The sequence below is a fragment of the Cottoperca gobio genome, chromosome 10 (genome assembly GCF_900634415.1).
Source record: "Cottoperca gobio chromosome 10, fCotGob3.1, whole genome shotgun sequence".
Classification (NCBI taxonomy): Eukaryota; Metazoa; Chordata; class Actinopteri; order Perciformes; family Bovichtidae; genus Cottoperca; species Cottoperca gobio.
In genome coordinates, this window is record NC_041364.1 from 16,521,704 (window position 1) to 16,540,263 (window position 18,560).

Genomic DNA, 18,560 nt, shown 5'->3' on the forward strand with positions numbered 1-18,560 from the left:
TTGGCAGAGTTTGTCATGGAGTTTGTGGGTTTAAATAGCAACTGATGCTCAGTTAACCATAATTTCTACAGTGTGAAGACTGAAATTCCAAATTAACCCAAGTGGTTCCCACTGAACATAAAATAACTTGTACTTAAGTATTACTATACATAGTAGAGCAAATGTCATGATTGTGTAAACCTAAAATAATCTTAGGCTTAAATCTTCATTAGTGACAATTGTAACAGTAAAGTGGTTATTTACACAACCCTCACAACCACCGCCCCTCTATATAAACGCCACCCGACGATAACAGAAAGGAGCAGGCATCACTGATATGACTTCATTAAATAAACCCGTGACCCCTGAGATGCAGGGTTGATCTAAGTCCCTTTACTCCACCAGAGAATGGCGATCCCAAGCACAGATTGTGGCCATGCTATCTCCCTATCTTTAATTTAGAAATGCAGGAGGACTGCACATGGGTAAGATGGTTATCCCCACTCACTGTCTGTCTTGTCACTTCATGCATGTTAGCTCTGCAAAAGCCTCCTTTAAGACCACATAACTTGCTGTGTTGTAGTGCTTTTAAAATTGTTTTCTTTGCCTGTTCGTTCCCTAATGACCACTGATAGTGGTGATGATGTCAAAGATCCTTTCTTTAGATTTCTATCTTGATGCTTCTGAGGCCTTTGAGATAAGACATCGGAGCGCTAAATAATCAAGAGAACAGCTCGAGCATCGTAAGAAAGAGTTCAGCGCACTGACATGAGCAATGCAGTTTTGAAATGAGCTTTTTAAGCTTTTTCCTCAGAGAGCTGCATGTTTGCATTGCAGCAAAGGGTTGAACACACAGGGGCCGCCAGGAGCAGCTCCCCTGTAGCTGCTTCTTGATCAAGGACACTTCTGCAGGGGTGTTGGTATATCAAAGCAGAGATGGTCTCTCTAACCACGAGGCCTCCCCTGCCTCCAGAGTAATGTAGGTAGGATTGGGGGGGGGGGGGGGTGGTGCTCCTCATTCTGTGTCACGGGGAACGTTAATCTGAACAGACTAAATTGCCGTTGGTCACGGCAAAAAACGCATTTCACCACATATTTGACATCCACTGGAAATCCCTTTTTTTAATGAAATGGCACATACTGTACTCATTATCTTATCAAGCCTTGAAAATTACTGCAATTTATGTCAATTATATGATAATTCATTAGCCTTTTCTCAATGCTGATTAGTGTCTTTAAAAACATCTTGGTGTTTTTGGTTCTGCAGAAGGCTCTGTCTGTAGCTAAAATGAATACAACGTCCACCTGCCGTGATGGAGCATTGACGATGATGTTTCCAGGGGTTTCATCTTTGCTCTTTACATTTGCCTTCCAAACAATTGAAAGGCAGAGAAAACAGTGTAATTTGTCTAAAAGGAAGCGACTCCAATCGATAGGATTTTCATTACAGTTATGTTTTCATACTGCAGCAGAGGCAGGGTGCGGAGCTCTGATGAATGATACGTTAACGTTCACTTCCCCTCTCCCTCTTGTGTCAGTCCTTGGCTCCTGAGTCCTGTCACTGCGATGATGCGGGAGCGCTGGGATGAGTTTGTGCACCGGGGCCTGATTCTCCTCAATGCCACGTCCCCAGTCAACAGCTGTCAGTTTTGTCATTGTAGATTTCAGGCGGTGTCCTGGCTTTGCAGGGGGGAAATACCAGAAGCCATGATCTTTCTGAGAGCTGCACTTTATTGAATTATCCCTCACTCTGTAGGCCCATTTTGAGAGTTGGCGTTAAGCAGCTTACCTGTGGCCCTGAAAAATACATGACTGCAGTGTTCATAGTCCAGCAAGGAATCGAGTTGCCCTCCTGGCAATAAAATGTATATTCATTGTACACTTTTTAAACTACAGTGCTAGATGACCAGAATGGTTTGAACACTCCTTTCCAAAAATATGTTTATGTACTTTTTGTCTGAGGTGTTTTTTAAGTTCCTTAGTTCCAATTAAATAAATCATATTGCTACAGAGTGATACTTCATTGTCCTAACCTTTTTGTATTGTGAGACCAATGTGTACTTGTCATTAGTTTAATGTAGATGGGTTATGACCAGGCTAAATAAATAGTTGTTCTTTTTTTATATTTCAATAATTCTTAGAGGCAAGGAGAGATAAAAATGTTCCTGTAATTCACAAGTAGACCCCCAGGTTTGGACCCACTGCCTTAGATAATGGTGTGTTTCCAACTTTGCAACAACCATTTTGCGTGGCTCTTTTCTGTTTTGTGACTAAGCCTCCGTGAGATAAAACAAATAAAGGGGGGAAAAAAAGGGTTTTCCCAAATTTGGTGGTAAAGAAACGCTGTGCACCTTTTGGTAGACTGCAACTGCTTTATATTAATAGCCAACTTTACTAATGCTGGTTTTAAAACGAGACACTGGTGAGGACACTGTGGTAACTTGCACACCACACAGGAAACGCTGATCAGCACCCTGACAGCAGAAGGTGTAGGTGTAAACCGCGACAGCCCGCTCTCTAAATCCAATAACCCTTGCTGTGATACAGCTGTGACAGGTCAGCCAGATAATGCAACACAAAGGGCAATACAGACCAGGCCTACTCACACAGGGTGCCTATTGCTCATTATGCCCTCTGCAATCACAAAACAATGACTACAGGCCTACAGGTGCAACCGTCTCACTCTTAGGGTTGGGTATCGTTTGGATTTTAACGATTCCGGTTTCGATTCTGGGTTCTGCTTATCGATTTTGGTTGTTATTGATTCTTGATTTTGATTATTTGAAAGGGTCAAAAGAGGTCACATTCTTATTTCACAGCCTAAAAACGTATTTATGAAAGATTTCACACAAATCCATCCATCCATCCATCGTCTACCGCTTATCCGGGATTGGGTCGCAGGGGCAGCAGCTCCAGTAAGGAACCCCAATCTTCCCTTCTCCGGGCCACATCCTCCAGCTCCGACTGGGGGATCCTGAGGCGTTCCCAGGCCAGTGAGGAGATATAATCTCTCCACCGAGTCCTGGGTCTTCCCCGTGGTCTCCTCCCAGCTCTTCCAGCTTCTCACCCTATCTCTAAGGGAGACGCCAGCCACCCGTCTGAGAAAACCCATTTCGGCCGCTTGTACCCGTGATCTCGTTCTTCACACAAATATATATTTACAATTCACTTCATAGGGTTTAGAACCTGTACATTAATTGCATACAGTTTAATTTGGTTGCTGTTATTAAATAATATGATTCAATAATAATCTCTTCATTACTTTTTTCATTCACAAGTTTGATCTGATTGGTGCAATTTTAGATGTTACAATTTCTCCCGGTCTCCCCCACTGTTACACTGAAACCTGCCGAAGTGACAGACAGGGTCCAACATACGGCTCTAAATGCAATCAGCCAGCTGCCTGATTGTGTCACTGCTCGCACAAGTAAAAAAACATAATCATTTCATTAAAATATTTCCAGACCTTGCTTCACGAGCGACATACTGACTTTGCTCTGCTCGGTCGAGTCCGTCTCACAGCGCCGTGTGACACAGTACCCAGTACCTGGCATTTTGGATTCAGTTCTTACTTGGAACAGACTTTTGGTTCCCAACCCTACTCACTCTTTTGGTGTATATAGTCATTTATATTATCTTCATTTATCATGCGTGGTGTGGCAGCCTAATATATGTACTGTACTGTATGCACACCTCAAAACAAGGGGAAATTGCACTCACTCTCACATTTCAGTTTATGCACCACCACACTGGTTTTGTTGCAAGCAACAGCTGTAAAAAAAATGTCAAGCTTAGAGAGTTTGCCTTTTCCTCCTCCTGCTGTGCATCTGTGCACCACGTGTGTTTCATGTTTAATTGCAATTTATTATTATCTTTCTGCAGGTGTGTGTGCTTAACTATCCAGCCAGTGATTAATAATTAAGTTGTGAATTTTTGCTTTTCTGACTTGTGCACATACAAACTGAACTGGGCTAATTGGTTTGTATTTCTACTCAAAACAGTAGGCTTCCTCAATTGACCACTGAAATGCTCATGAAAAATGTATTTATGTCAGTGGATTATTTCAGTACTGATCAAAGTGCAGGGCTTTTCAAAGTCTGAGACTGTCGGCCTCCCCTCAGATAAAGCTTGGAAAAAGGTGTCCCCTCAACCCCTCTTGGTTTACTGGATGTCAATGGGATCATGATAATATTATTTGATCCCACACTCAACAATTTAACCAAAATGGCCTAATATTGCTGTTTGACATAACTTCAGACTACATTAAATTGCCCTAAGGCATTTATTAGTTTTGTGGGAAAACGGTCAAATTCCCCAGAACTGCTGAATCTCTGAACTATCACTTTGACTAAATCACAAGCATTTAGGCTACTCTATGTGATCTTTTTTTTTTATAACTAATGTAATATTTTTTCTCTTCCATTCACTTATCCTCCCCCAGTTTGAAACCCCCTAGGGAAGCAACCCACTAGCCTGGCTTAAGAAATATAGAGAATGGAGAGATATCTAGAAATCTCTAGATTAAACGATATGCAAAAGTAATGGGGTTCTGAGGTTCACTATTAAGAACCTGTTCATATTTGGACAAGATAGTTTATACTTCAAACATGTATCGGTTCTTCTTCCAATTGGAACCAGTGTTTAGTAACACGTTAAATCAAATTGATAAAATCTCAATGATGGTAAACTCCAACAACAAGCTCAATAAGACAAAAATAGGAAGTGGAGACTATTATTTTTGGGTAGAAATGGCGGCTGTATTCATTTTCAACCAGACAAAATAAATACACAAAGTATCAAGTAACATATTTGCAAGATCAAAGAAAAGGACCTCAAAAGTTTAAAGTTTGAGGCAGCCGCTCACCACCATCTTGCTGTTTGGAAGTAGAAGACCTAAATTTAGGAGTGTTGACGTAGCCGGGGTGAAGCTGAGGTAGGAACAACAACCAGGGCCAAGTGTGAATACCTGAAAGAACTGCCAAATAGGCAGAATATACACATTTGTGATCCGGTTATTTCTCACCTCTTGCAAAAACTCACTTATGGTGCATTGTTGCTGCTGTTAGATAGCATTTCTCACCTGTCCCTGTGTCATGTTAGCTAGAGCCCTCAGTCGTCTATCAAATCAAATGTATTGATATAGCCCAATATCACAAATTACACATTTGTCTCGGTGGGCTTTACAGGGACTGTACAGCACATGACACCCTCTGTCCTTAGACATTCGCACCGCACAAGGAAAAACTCCCTAAAAAGCAATTCAAGCCGGAAACCTGTGATGTTGTGCATGTGTGCGTCTCATACAAGTTTACATCTCCAAAAAAGTCTATTGTTTTACAGCAACGTGATGCTGAAAACGGATGAATCGATGATTTAAATAGTTGGTAGTTGTAACCTTTAATCATGACGACAGCACTGTTTAGCATACATCCTTGAATTATTGTTGTAGAGCAGTGAGACCTTCTCAGTGTCGCGATGCTGTAGAACTACACAGTAGTTAAACATCTGCTGAAAGGAGAGCAACAGAAATAGGGCAATTTCCTATACAACACATTTTTTGCATTATACTTAACCAGAAGTGGTTTCTCTGAGGTAATCCGTTTCCCCTTACATCTCATATCTTCCTGTGTCAATAACTCAACCAGTTCTCATCTTCAATCATTGATCAAAAGTAGGAAGTGTTGTGATCCACCATTGTGTTCTGAATGGTATCTGATGGGTTGTAGTCCATAAGTGATAGACAGTTCTGTTGCAGCAATCTTTCATTTCCCCCTTCATCTGAAGACGGGCGATGAAGGGGTGAAGCAGTAAGCTGATGGAAACACACTTTTTTCATTACCGCCTCACGAGGCAGTTTCTGTCTTGGCTCATTGCTGGTAGGACATGAACCCAACTTCTACGAGATCCGAGTCGTTTAGTTCATAAGCTCTCTAGTTTTTGTCCTTTTCTTGACATCATTTGTCAAGTAGTTTGATGAAACTTAAACCTCTAAATTCTTTTGATTTGGTTTCTTTCCATTAACCTCCATATAGCTCTGCAGCTGAAGGTGTTCTCCCTACCACTGCAAACACACTCAGTGTTTCTGATCAATTCTGAAAGCAACAATTGCCCGCTGTGGAAGAGATTACGGAAGTACAGTGTGCTAACAACTTATCTGTGATGATTTATGATTCGTGTTTATTATTTCCACTGAAGTCCAGTTTTCTTATCATGGCGGTTCTAGAGTACAGATCTTTCTGTTGTTTTTTCTGATAAAACTAACTTCTGCATTTCCCTTTTTATTGCTCTCATTACTTATTTATTCACCTTTTTTATTGTGGTGACTTGTTGTCCTCACTGAAGGTAAATGGCAATAAGAGGCATAACCACATCTACAAGAATCCAGACCATAACTCATTCCAGAGGGGTCACAGGGTTTATTTAGCGTTTCCAGCACGATCTTATCACCGGCCCTGTGACTTGTTTTTTCCTTTGACCTTGCTTGAATTCTGAGTTAAGCATCCCTCTCGCAAAATTGGACCAAATTAGTCCTTTATCTGATGCGTTTTAAGGGAATGCTTTGTCACCATGCTTGTCTGCTGAATGCAAGCTCGTACAATGTAGAAGTGCTCAGCTGCTGGCTTGTCTGATTTGCCCAAATTCGTTTTAGTGGCTGTCTATGCTTATTCAGGTCACACAAGTGAACTGATCACAGTCTGAATGCCTTTTAATGCTTTATCACATCTAACAGAGAAACACAAACAAATCTGTTTTGGTTGAAAGGGATTCCAACACATTACAATGTGAAAACAAACAGTAGGATTTGTTGAGAAGTGTGTAAAAGCTTAGTACACTCCGCCATTACATTATCTCATTTATCCAAATCTGTGAGGAATTTGTTTTTTCCTTGGCTGCATAAAATATTCAGAAGCTTGAAATGTATTGAAATTATGAGCTGATGCTCAGTAGGAACGACTTACAGTACATATCATTTAAATTCTCTTAGATGCACAAATAGGGAATTTCATAGCAATTATGCACATAATCAGAATATGTTTTGACATTGTCATGTCTCATTATCAGAGTTTTGATCAGTTTACTTCAGATTAGATTAGTTCATGAGGTGCATTTCTATTATTTAAGACTGGTACGTCTTTTTACATAAAAGCATCTGTCCAGTCTTTCATAAAACTAATAGTAATTATAATTTTTATAATTAAAAGTTATTCAATTGAAAGTGAATTTTGAAAGACATGTGGGTTCAATATCAAAAGTTTCCATGAACACTCAGACTATACAACAAGTTATACACTTTCCATAAGAGCTAAAATGATTTGGATTGATGGATTGGATGAGCAGGAAAATAACTTTTTAGAATTGATTAAGTCCAGAAAAGCCAAATATTTGCTGGTCTAACTACTTATGTCAGGATTTGGTGGATTTCTTTCCCTTAAGTGATAATTAATAGAATATATTTGGGGTTTGGACTGTTGTTTGGAACAAAACAACCGTTATCAATAATGACTACGATGGCAGATTAATTGAGCTTCCACTCATAATTGGTCACCAGTCAATATTATTTCCAGTTTCAACAATTCTAAATTGTTATCAATCGGTGTTAATGCGAGATTAGTAGATTGATTTATCCTTCACAGATAAGTTGAAGTTTGAATCGAATATGACATAACTCCACTGGCAACATGCCTGCAACGCTGATGTGAGACAAGCGCGAGGCGAGCCGCCACCTAGTGTCGAGCAGTTTCCGAGTTATCTGGTGCTGAGGCATGGAATGAGCAGATAAAACAATTCTAAATGGGAAATGATTCTGTCCGTAATCAGATTTATTTACGCAGCCCACTGAGGAAGATTGATGTCTTATCCGTGGCTGTGGATTTCAACTCTCTATGCTACCATGCAGATAAACAATAAGTCTGCTGTCTCCAGAGCCTCTTTTAATTGTGTGTGTGTGTGTGTGTGTGTGTGTGTGCAGGCGTGTGTGTCTATTATCATGTTTTGTCTATCAGCATGTTTTTGACAACGGAGACAGTGATGTTTCAGAATAAAGTTACCGTCTCTGTCTTCCCAGCTTCTTCCATGACTATTTTTCATGGCTGTTAAATGCCAGACATATGCTCTTACATCTTTGTGACTCGCAATTGAAAAGTGGAGCTCAAGCAGAGATCAAACCACTGCTGTTACTCCTGTCTAGCTGGGAGACATGTTTTCTCCTTTCTTGTGAGTGTGAAAGGAGTAAGCCACCATTTTGACTGTGTTGTATGTCGAAATCCATGTTTTACTTGACTTACACTTTGCATCATACTTTTATTCAGCATCCGGAGTTTGAGTGCAGCTTCGGTTGAAGCAAAATGTTAAAACGTTTCTCCTATACAGTGACTAAGTGATCGGCTAATATGGTTTGTCAGTGAACAACAGTGGAACACAGTATATCTGTTCACTGAGGGACGAGGAACTCGTTATTTGTATGTAGGCCTATTAGTCATGTGGCAAATTATGTTAATGACTTAATGTTCCAGGGATATAGACTATTTTAGTGTTTTTACTATCATCTAGTTATGTGGTATATTGATACTCAAGACCAGGGTAGTTTCCATGGTAGCCATTATTATATTTGATGGCAGCGGCTGCAGTCTGTTGCATTGGGATTTACTATGTTGTATTAGGAATTAGGTGGGGAAAGCTCTCCACATTTTAAAATAGGCCAGCCAAGGAAGGTGTGAAAGCAGAAACATGGCGTTACCTGCACAGACTGTTGCTCAGTCAGAAGCTAACAAATTGCACATGCGCTGCTTTTTTTCCTCTTTCTCTCACTCAAAGCAAAAATGTTGATAGACAGCTTTTGCATTTTTTTCTGGGAATAAGATATTTTGTAAGATTCCTTGTTATTGAGTTAAATTCTTATTCCTGAGGAATAAACTACAACAAAGCGGAAAGCGAGATCTGAGAAAGATTGCTCCCTGCCCTCCCCCTTCCTTCCCCGCTTAGACAGCTCGTCTTATTATCTCCTGAAATGGCAAGGTTACAGTACCTACAGGTGCAGAGGAAGGTGAGTGTGTTAGCTTTTTATCTTTAAACCAGTCAACCTTAACAGAGAAGCACATCCACTGAAGTCTCATCAGACTCTGCGAGGAATAAACATTCTCTTATGTACAAGTTTTGCAATTCAGCTGAGCTACTTAGCTGTGGAAATGGGAAAATGTTGAAATATATTAGGTGTGTTTAATGGACCTGGAGAAATACTGGGGAAAACAACCTTGGTTACCTCTGGCATTAATATAAAATTTATGAGAAGGATTTAGGCCGATCTCCTGCAGAGCCTTGAGAAGACGTTGCGTTGTCAGTCAGCACACGTTTAGCATAAATCTCTCACTTCTCCTTTTTCTGCAGCCACCTTGAATCTCCCAGCATTCACTCCTCCCTGCTGTTGTACAATGGTTGGCTTGTCACCATTTGCTTTTCTGTTGAGGTTGGACAAGTATTGTGTCTGTCTATTTTCAAAGTGATATACATTTTCATTTACCCCGTTTGACTTTATGTTTTCTTAATTTATAGCAGACTTTGATATAATTTGCCTTGTTTAGAAGATTATAACGGAAACAGTAAAAAGCCCTGTTAGACTCTGGCTTTTAGTACGCTGTTTGTAATAATTATCTATTTACACAACCGCCCATTCCATATAGATTTGTTAACTTGCATCTTTAATAATTGCTGTCATTATATTAATGCTTGGGTTCGTTTTACCTTTGGCCACTTATTATTAACGACTCGTCAGAAATTGGAATTATTGATTGCGCCCCATTTGCATTCATATGAAGGCGGCAATAAATTTAGCCATTTTCCTTAGTACAATAGTTAGGCTATCTGCTTGTTAATAGGAGAGACCTTTTTTTTTTTTTTACAGTTGAGGAAACTGCCGTCTCTCTTAATGGGATTCATGAATTTTGTGAATGGACTCTAATGAGCAGCATATTTCAATCAGCTTAAAGATCAGGACTAAGGCCCTCTTCTCCTCCTGCTGCTTTTGATGGAAACGGAAATTATCAAGCAAATGGTGTGGTACATTTTCTTTTCTTTTTTTTTTAAAGTTCACAAAGCCATTTTATCTATCAAAGAGGAGTTTTTCACTGTGATTAAGTGACCTCTAGAAATAAGAGCTGGAGCAAGGCCTTCACACGTGCTGTGTGTTTTCTTAGCCAGATTATAAATATCCATATCTTGTATATATCCACACACATATTTATTCTATTCCTTTTAGTAACTGTGTGCTTTTAACTGCATTTGAAAATGTACGCAATGACATTTCAGTTACACGATCTTCATGTTCCAAAAATTCAACCATGAGAGAAATGGAGAGCTATAAATGTAAACTGATTAGATATTCCTGTTTATTCAGTCCTGGCAAGAGAAGACCAACAACATACATCATCAAGATGATGATGTATGTTGTTGGTCTGTATAACAATTCAAGACATAACAATTCCACCAGAGACTCTAGCAATTAAATCAGCAGAATAGCACCGCATGTACTGTAGACATGTATTGATTTATTGATGCATCTTGTGTCTCCTCTGGTTATGCAAGTACTTGAAAAGGACAAATCAGAGAGACAGGGGTGATAATATTTAATAGGAAACTGTGTTGTGTCACTAATGAGTTCACTGTGCTATTTATACATTTATTCTGAACTCGGTGTGTGTATATATATATATATATATATATATATATACAACACTTTAACTCCTTTAGTAGTCATTAATGGCACATCCTCCTCACTTTATCACCACTAGTGCATATTATCTAGAACTCAAAATGGCTGCTGTCTGAGACTTTGTTTGCACACTGCCTGTGCTGCATGTAATTGTGCTCAATAGGTGGTAAATCCAGCCTCGTAAATCAGAAACCCTTCCACGGTTATGGATATGATCTAGCTTGGCCTCTGTGAACAAACATTTACCCAGGTCTTGTGGACCATGATGCACCTATCCCGCAGAGACAAACCGGGGATCAGGACCCTCGGTGGTGTTACTCTGAGCTGCTGGAGCTGGTTCAAGGGTTTGAGTTTAAAGCTATTATTATTATTATTATTATTATTACAAGGTATGCTCTCTGGATCTACTTTTACATAGAATCTAAAAGAACCATTCACACCAACTAATCCCAGTAATTAGCTTTAATGTTTTTATCATCAGTCAGGCTGATATTAATGGCACGAAACATGGCTATTAAAACGGTAACAGAAGTGAAGCCTCAGTTTCAGGGTTTTAGCGCAGTCACCTCTCAACTGGCTCAACAACAGTCCTACTTATAACATGTTATTTAACCTAATCATTATGCATGTACAATTGCTAACCCCATCTCCATAATATTTACCGTCTCCTATAATGTTTTTTATTTAATTATACAAATTGCACTCAGTCAGACGGAGAAAGCAAATGGCAAAACACAGAAGTAAAGTTAATTGCTTCAGAATAAAGCCAAGTCTTTTAATTAACCTCTTTAATGAAAGCAGTCACATTGCAGTTGAAGGAGATGCATGTCAAGAGCAAATCATCAGGTTTAGAACAAAAATTGGGGGGAGGGGAGAGCTGATTTGATACCACAAGTTTCTCGATATTAAAAGCATTCCGCCACTTCGGTGTAATGCTGCTATTCTTTCTGAACATCGAGCCAGCATCGGAGAGAGGCAGCCATGATTAATTTACATCCGTTAGAGCTGGGAAGAACCAACAAACACCAAGCAAGAACCTTTCTTTTGAACTGAGGAATGGTTTCTTAATGCTTCCTAATGCACATAGGTCAACCACGTAAAAAAGAAAATATCATAAATCAAAATTGCCACCATATATCTTTTTATGCAGGCCCTCGGGTAAATGTCGTGCATCATAATCTTCTCATAGCCGCACTTTCGCCTGAGGGATGTTTCCTCCAGAAGTCATATCGCCCCGTTTGTAGAATTCACTTCAGGATTTATGGCTCCTGATAACAGTACACTTCCCTGGTTTGCAAGAAATGACATTTACTGTATATACAAGGGTGGACACAATGACACGGAAAAAACAGTGATGTTTAGAAAAGTGATGTTTCCCAACATGGGAATGTATTTTTTCACTTTCTATTAATCTGATAATTTGTGTGTGTGTGTGTGTGTGTGTGTGTGTGTGTGTGTGTGTGTGTGTAAACCAGGCAATGGTTGGCATTTTTACATTAAAATGGATTCTAGTATTTGTTTGTTACCGCAAATTGACCAATTGTTTCTAGTTACAGTAGGTTTTTCATACATCGTCTGAATTAATTTGGCCTTAACTCTATTAAATGACACGGCCTCTGCGAGTGAATCCACAGATTGCACTGACTTCATTGAAATGAATTGATTAATAAGAAATGTTGCTGTTCTAAATGCTGCTGTGATCCTACAGTCTTATCATCCATCTACACATGTCCATGTTGACCAGGACTGACCCTGCTGACTGCATAATGCATAATGATGTCCTTAGATCTTGTTGAGTCTGACTTGAAATCGCTTCAAAGCCAGCAGGTTCATTCATGCCGTCCTGGTTTCTATATGGAACCTACTGAATTCTCCAGAAAAGATCAACACAGTTCTGCAAAAGTTTAAACTTGGTTGCATCAACCTTCCAAGTATTTTATCAAATGGTGCATGAAGATAATAAATTGAATCTGGCCCAGACGGGGAAAGCTAGTGGGACCTTTCTGTATTATTTAAAAAAAGTAATTTCTATAATTCACAAGTGAAGGTTTCTGGAGGTTAAAGAGAGTGAAATATGATTGACATGGCTTTATTTCTGCAAATTTCATGGAAGAGCAGCGAGAAAAGACAAAACCATTGTCAGCCCAAGAAATAAACTTCTACTCAGTCAAATAGCTGCATAGTTGGAGAGCAGGTGATGAGAAAACAACAGATAAAGGAGAATCCTTCCAAAGACTGTTTCATTAAAGTTATGACAGTGCTCTATGTACACCTGATTCTTGTGGATTTGAAGAGGAACTTTTTTCTGACTTTGACTTTGAGTCACAATGTTCCTCCAGTAAATTATAGAGTTATTCACAAGATATTCATTGTAAATATTTACTGTCTAGTTGAAATGTGAGTGCTAAGCATTTGAGAGGAGCCAAAGAACTGTCTGCAATTAAATTAACACAATACTTTAAAATAGTTTTTAAATAAAGCATGCAAAGTAAAGCCTGCACAATGGGGACTCCCAGTATGTATTTCCCTTCCTTATATTAGGATATCTACAATATCTATAAAGGTATTTAAGGGAAAATGTGTGAAGGTGACTGAAGAAAAACATGACAATGTGGCTGGAGTGGTCCGGGTGGTGAATGGCTGACTTAGTTCAAGGTCAGGTGATGGGTGACATTTTAATTTAGTGAACAAGAGAAAATGGCTTTATCTGATAATCCAGTTTATGTAATCGACGTCACAATCTGGGTCATATAATTTAATTCAGATTCCGTTTTGGTTCTTCAGACATAAGCATGAATCTCTATCAAGTATTTATCCTCTCTTTACAAAATATAGTATTTAAGCTGCATGAAAAAGCTCTTCACACTGAGGTCAGCTTCAAATGTTTAAAAGAAAGCAAACTTTTGAGATGCTATTTATGAACTGCGTTCCTCCCACATGAATATCATGCAGAGTTCTGTCAGAGGCAGATTAAAGACATTGATTCACAATAGAGGAGAAGGGTAAAAATACATGCATCACATAATATTAAGTCAGAGGTGGCGCCAGAATTGCTGCGCAAAAGGATATTTGCTTTTGTTCATCACATCTACTTTCACTCAGTGGGCCCAATCTGTCCCCCTGCAGATGGCTCGAGCAGAGGTTTGCCCGGGTGAACGGGTGCTTAGGGCAGGTCGATTCAATCAAGCCGTCTAATGGAATGTAAATCTAAAAGGCACCAGTGTGAAGGAAATCCTTAATGAGCAGAGTACTGGAAACCAAAGAAGCTGATGGAGACCGAAGCAATGTCTTACGCTGAAGGTTCATTAGAACAGATCATGAACGATACAAGCAAATACAGAGATGCAGTCACATTGTCTGCCACCATCTATTCTGGTGGACAGCCACTCTCTCTCTCTCTCTCTCTCTCTCTCTCTCTCTCTCTCTCTCTCTCTCTCTCTCTCTCTCTCTCTCTCTCTCTCTCTCTCTCTCTCTCTCTCTCTCTCTCTCTCTCTCTCCACATCCTGTCCTAAATCAAGGCATCCCATAAATTGTTTACCTAAAGATAGATTCCCTGAATAGATCCAAATCCTCATCAACACATTCTAAGTAAGACAGTCATAGCATCAACTGTCTGATTTAGGGCATGTGACCTTGCCTCCCATGCAGACTTGGCCAGCCTCTTTCCTTATCTTGCAGCTGTACTTTGTCAGGTCCAGGGAGTGAACCAGGCTGAGCTATAGATTGTTGTGAGAACAGTCTGATCTGAGAGGGGCATTCTGCAGGTTGGCATTTGACATAAACCCTATTTGTATGCGAGCTGCCTTAAGAAGGACATTCACCTCTCCAAATATGTACAGATACTGAGGTTTGACCATATTAATATAAGTGCACCCAAATTAGTTACATGCCTTAATCCCAAAATTACTAAACAACCAGGACCCAGGGATCACGTCCTGCATTTAATCATGCCCTTCGCATGGTGGCTAAGTGCAGGTACACATCAGATGACACTGCAGTGACACGGTGGTGAGGGAGCGATCATCTGCATGCAGAACTAAACAATCAAGCCAGAGGCAGGTGAGATCATTAGTCGGGATCATTCAAAGCTTGTGTGAGCCGATGCATGAAAAAAACAACCTTTACTACTTTAGTGTGCCTTCCTCCAAACTCTGGGTTCTTCGTTATTGTTCTTTGAGGTGAAATGTAATTATCCTCTCTTTGGCATGGCGGCTTCAAGTGATCCAGAGGTGGAAGTAAGCCAGCTCGATGTGGATCAGAAACACCAACCCCATGAAGGCCTTTGCCGACTTCAGCCTTTATGTGCTACTGAATATTCCTGCCCACATCAATACCCCAGGGTTGTATCTGTTTATCCTCCAATGCTGATAGCAAAGCATTAGAGGGAGGGAGCGCAAGACAGAATGGATGCCTCTCTGATGTTCAAATGTCTTCACTGACATGTCTACATTTAAGGCGCTGCATGTGTGGTACAGAGCACCTAATGTGGCATGGATGGAGTGCTTAGCTGCATAGCTAAGCACACATATCAAGTGGAGTAAGAGGCGGAAGCTGAGCCTGTAAGACATTTACAAGATAAATATTACATTCTAGACAAGAACTCTGCATTCCTAAGACGTAGGCGGCACAGAATGTTTTCATAGTGGCATTTCTGTCAGAAGAATGCCCGGGTCGTTACACATCTCCACAACCATGTTGACACGAGTGGTCCTGTTTCTGAAAGAGGAAGATTCGCTGTATGGAAGATCTTTAGTTCCGACTAAATCTCAGCCACAATGAAGTGATGGAAAGACATTATTACCCAACTATATGCACCTAAGGATTTTTTCCAAAGTTGCACTCTGCTGCAAGCTACTATATGGTGGATTCATCATCACTTGTACAGTACTACATTATAAAGTTCAGCTGTTTTTGACATTATTTCTACATTATATTTTATTTAGCATCCTTATCACTCGTTCATTGCAAGATTCATTTATAGATTAGCTAACCACAGCTCTGCACTTATTTGGGATTTCACATCATTTTGAAGTGAAAATGTGATAATAAATGATGCTGCAGTTGTATGTGTACATTGTTGTAAGTGTGTGCACTGTTAGAATTGGACTTTACATTATCTATAATCCTTTATGTGAAGAAATGGGTATTTTTCGAATTGCAAGTTAGTCTGCAATGATTTCCTAGCCATTTGACTAATATTAAAAAAAAGCTGTTTGGTATGCTTATGCCTCAAAACCAAACATTTGAACTTCTCGACTATCCATCCGAGTAACATCATTTAATTAACAAATCAAACTAAAAATCAGGTTGAACAAATCTCTATGCATACAACCACACAACCCTTCCTTGGATTCTGTAATGCCAATAATCTATAAATAGTAGACACTGATTGCTGAGAAGAGACACCTGTTATCATGTGAAATGGTGCATCTCTGTATTCAAATGAAAACTCCTTAAAAAAAAAAGAAAGAAAATGTTTTATTCTGTTTACATAAGATTCCACACACTCCGAGTCAAAATAATTAATGGATAATGACTGTTGTCCAGAGCTTCTATAAGACAAACAAAAAAAGAAGAAATCCATCTTAGTGAGAGTTTAGGGCTCAGAGGATATCAGTGTTAATTGCTCACTTCCTTGCTCAATCAGTTTATATCAAACTTGGTTAGATTAAGAGGCCTCCAGAGACTACTGGGGTTTGACATTTAGGGCGAGATTTGCTGAGACCATTGCGCCTGTTTTTCATCCATAGATGTGACCGAAACACAGAGATGAGATTTACAAGAGCCACAGTTTGTTGGAAAAGTAAAATGTAAATTACTTGGGAGTAGTATATTGTTAAAAAAACCAAAAGTATAATATTTAAAAGTGTTAAATACAGTAATAAAGTTCAGTCACATTCAGTGGCCTTAGAGTTAGTGCTACCCTAATGAGTTGATCCGGGTTTCAATGAAGGCCTCCTTGGTAAAGGTAATTCCCCTTCGTTACTAGTGTTGTCTTACATGCTGCTCTCCTGCATTACCTCCCTGCAGTTATATAAATTAGTATCAAGTCTCTTTCACGTCCTCATGCCTGGACTAGTACGGCATGAGAGGCTAACGGTACCGGGCCTACAACGCCTCTACTAGTCAAAAACTCTGAGGTCATTCAGGAATATGGAGAGTATTAGGAGCCGAAACAACTTTGTTGTTTTTCAGAATTTGAGGGCATCTGTAATATTTTACACTGTCCCTCTTGAACCCGTTCATTTATTGTTTAGTTAAGTGTGCTGTCACTCACTATGTGTCAATTAACTGGAGTGTCCACAAACGACCTTGGCGACCATCCAGTTTCTTAGCTGTCCAGTCTTGAGTTGGAACCACGCCAGCCTCCTGTGCTTGTTGTCCAACCAGAACCAGGCACAGCGTCAGGTAGGCCAGTCTCAACGCACAGTCTGAGAGCCAGCAGGCTACCGACAGCCTATGCTAATGTCCATATGTTCATGATTGCACTCGGCTCTTATCTCCCCTGGATACAGAGCTGCTATTCAGTCATATGTCATCCAATAGCTCAATCAAAACATAGCAGGGCCGATAGGGACTGTGTCAACATCCTGCAGGATACACATGCACGTCCTTACAAGGTATTTTGACTGATTTATTTGATAGTACATTTACTGTGCAATCAAGTTACTTTTTGTTTTGTTTTGCTCACCAACCCTGTTTTCCCCATTTTGTACTTATTCACTGTCCCAGTCTCATCAGCCTTTCAGTTTCCACTCAAGAGGCTAATTTTAGAAAAGTTAATTGCAAGTGTGTAGTAGTCTATGTAAAATGCATTCTGAAGACTCAGAAAAAGATAATGAGGTCCAATGAAAAGGTGGCGTGTAATTGGCAGTTTATTCACTGTGCCATGCAAAAGCATGGATAGCTGAAGCATGAATGTCTGCTCTCACAGCTGCCGTATCTACTTTGATTGTCATTTACTTATGATGTTGCATGATTTTTACATTATGTTCTAAAGGTATGAGTGTAGGAACTAGAGCGGCAACAAGTAGTCGACTAATCGATTAGTTGACAGAAAAGTAAACTGCAATTATTTTGATAATCGATTAATTGTTGTAATTTCTCATGCAAAACTGACAGAAAATGCTATTTCAACCTCTGAGGTCTCATTTGCTACTGTTCAACGGCCAGGCTAATGTAGCTGGATTGTTGCTGGATTGTCTTTTGGCTGATTGCTGATCTATTATGATTTTTGAGTGTTTCATGTTCCAAGTTATTTAAATGAATGCCTCCTCTTGGTTTTTGCACAACTTTGTTGCAGATTAATGATTTGCCAGTTTCTGGCATTTTGGAGAGCCATCAAACCTGGGTGTACTTTGAAATGCCAAAAAGTTTGTTTTGTGACGGAAGTATTGTGTGTAATTACTCATAAAAGCTACTCAGTTACCGTAATGCTTTTAATATGATTAGTTTCTTTCTAGATGTGTGTGCCTGAAGCCTGCCACAGGTTCTGGCAATAGCCCTCAAGGGGAAAGATTTAATTTCTTGGGGACAAAGCCACATTCCTCTTCTCACATATGGCTTCTCCGTACGTATTACTCCCAGTGGCCCAATCAAACTAGGTTTGCTCATTCAGACCAGCAGCTTCACAGTGTTTGTATCTGGGCTTGATCAAAGAAACACACACTGATATTCTGTGTTATTTCTTTCTTCAGATCAAGCTTATTCACTTTATACTTCACTCAGTTGTAAAGTGGTGTCCAAGAACACCACAAACACACCCACGTCGTGTCCATCCTCGGGTGATAAATGCCCATCATTGATCTCCATCGCAGTATAACTCGGTGCCCATTGGAGCTGATCCCTCACAGTTATTCTTACAGCAGCAACCATA

The 18,560-nt window shown here is 39.8% G+C and overlaps 1 protein-coding gene across 5 annotated transcripts in view; it reads left to right on the forward strand.

Annotated features, from left to right (window-relative positions):
• The window catches only part of unc5a (unc-5 netrin receptor A), a 129,762-nt gene that overhangs the window by 15,702 nt on the left and 95,500 nt on the right, over positions 1–18,560 (forward strand). The window lies entirely within an intron of this gene.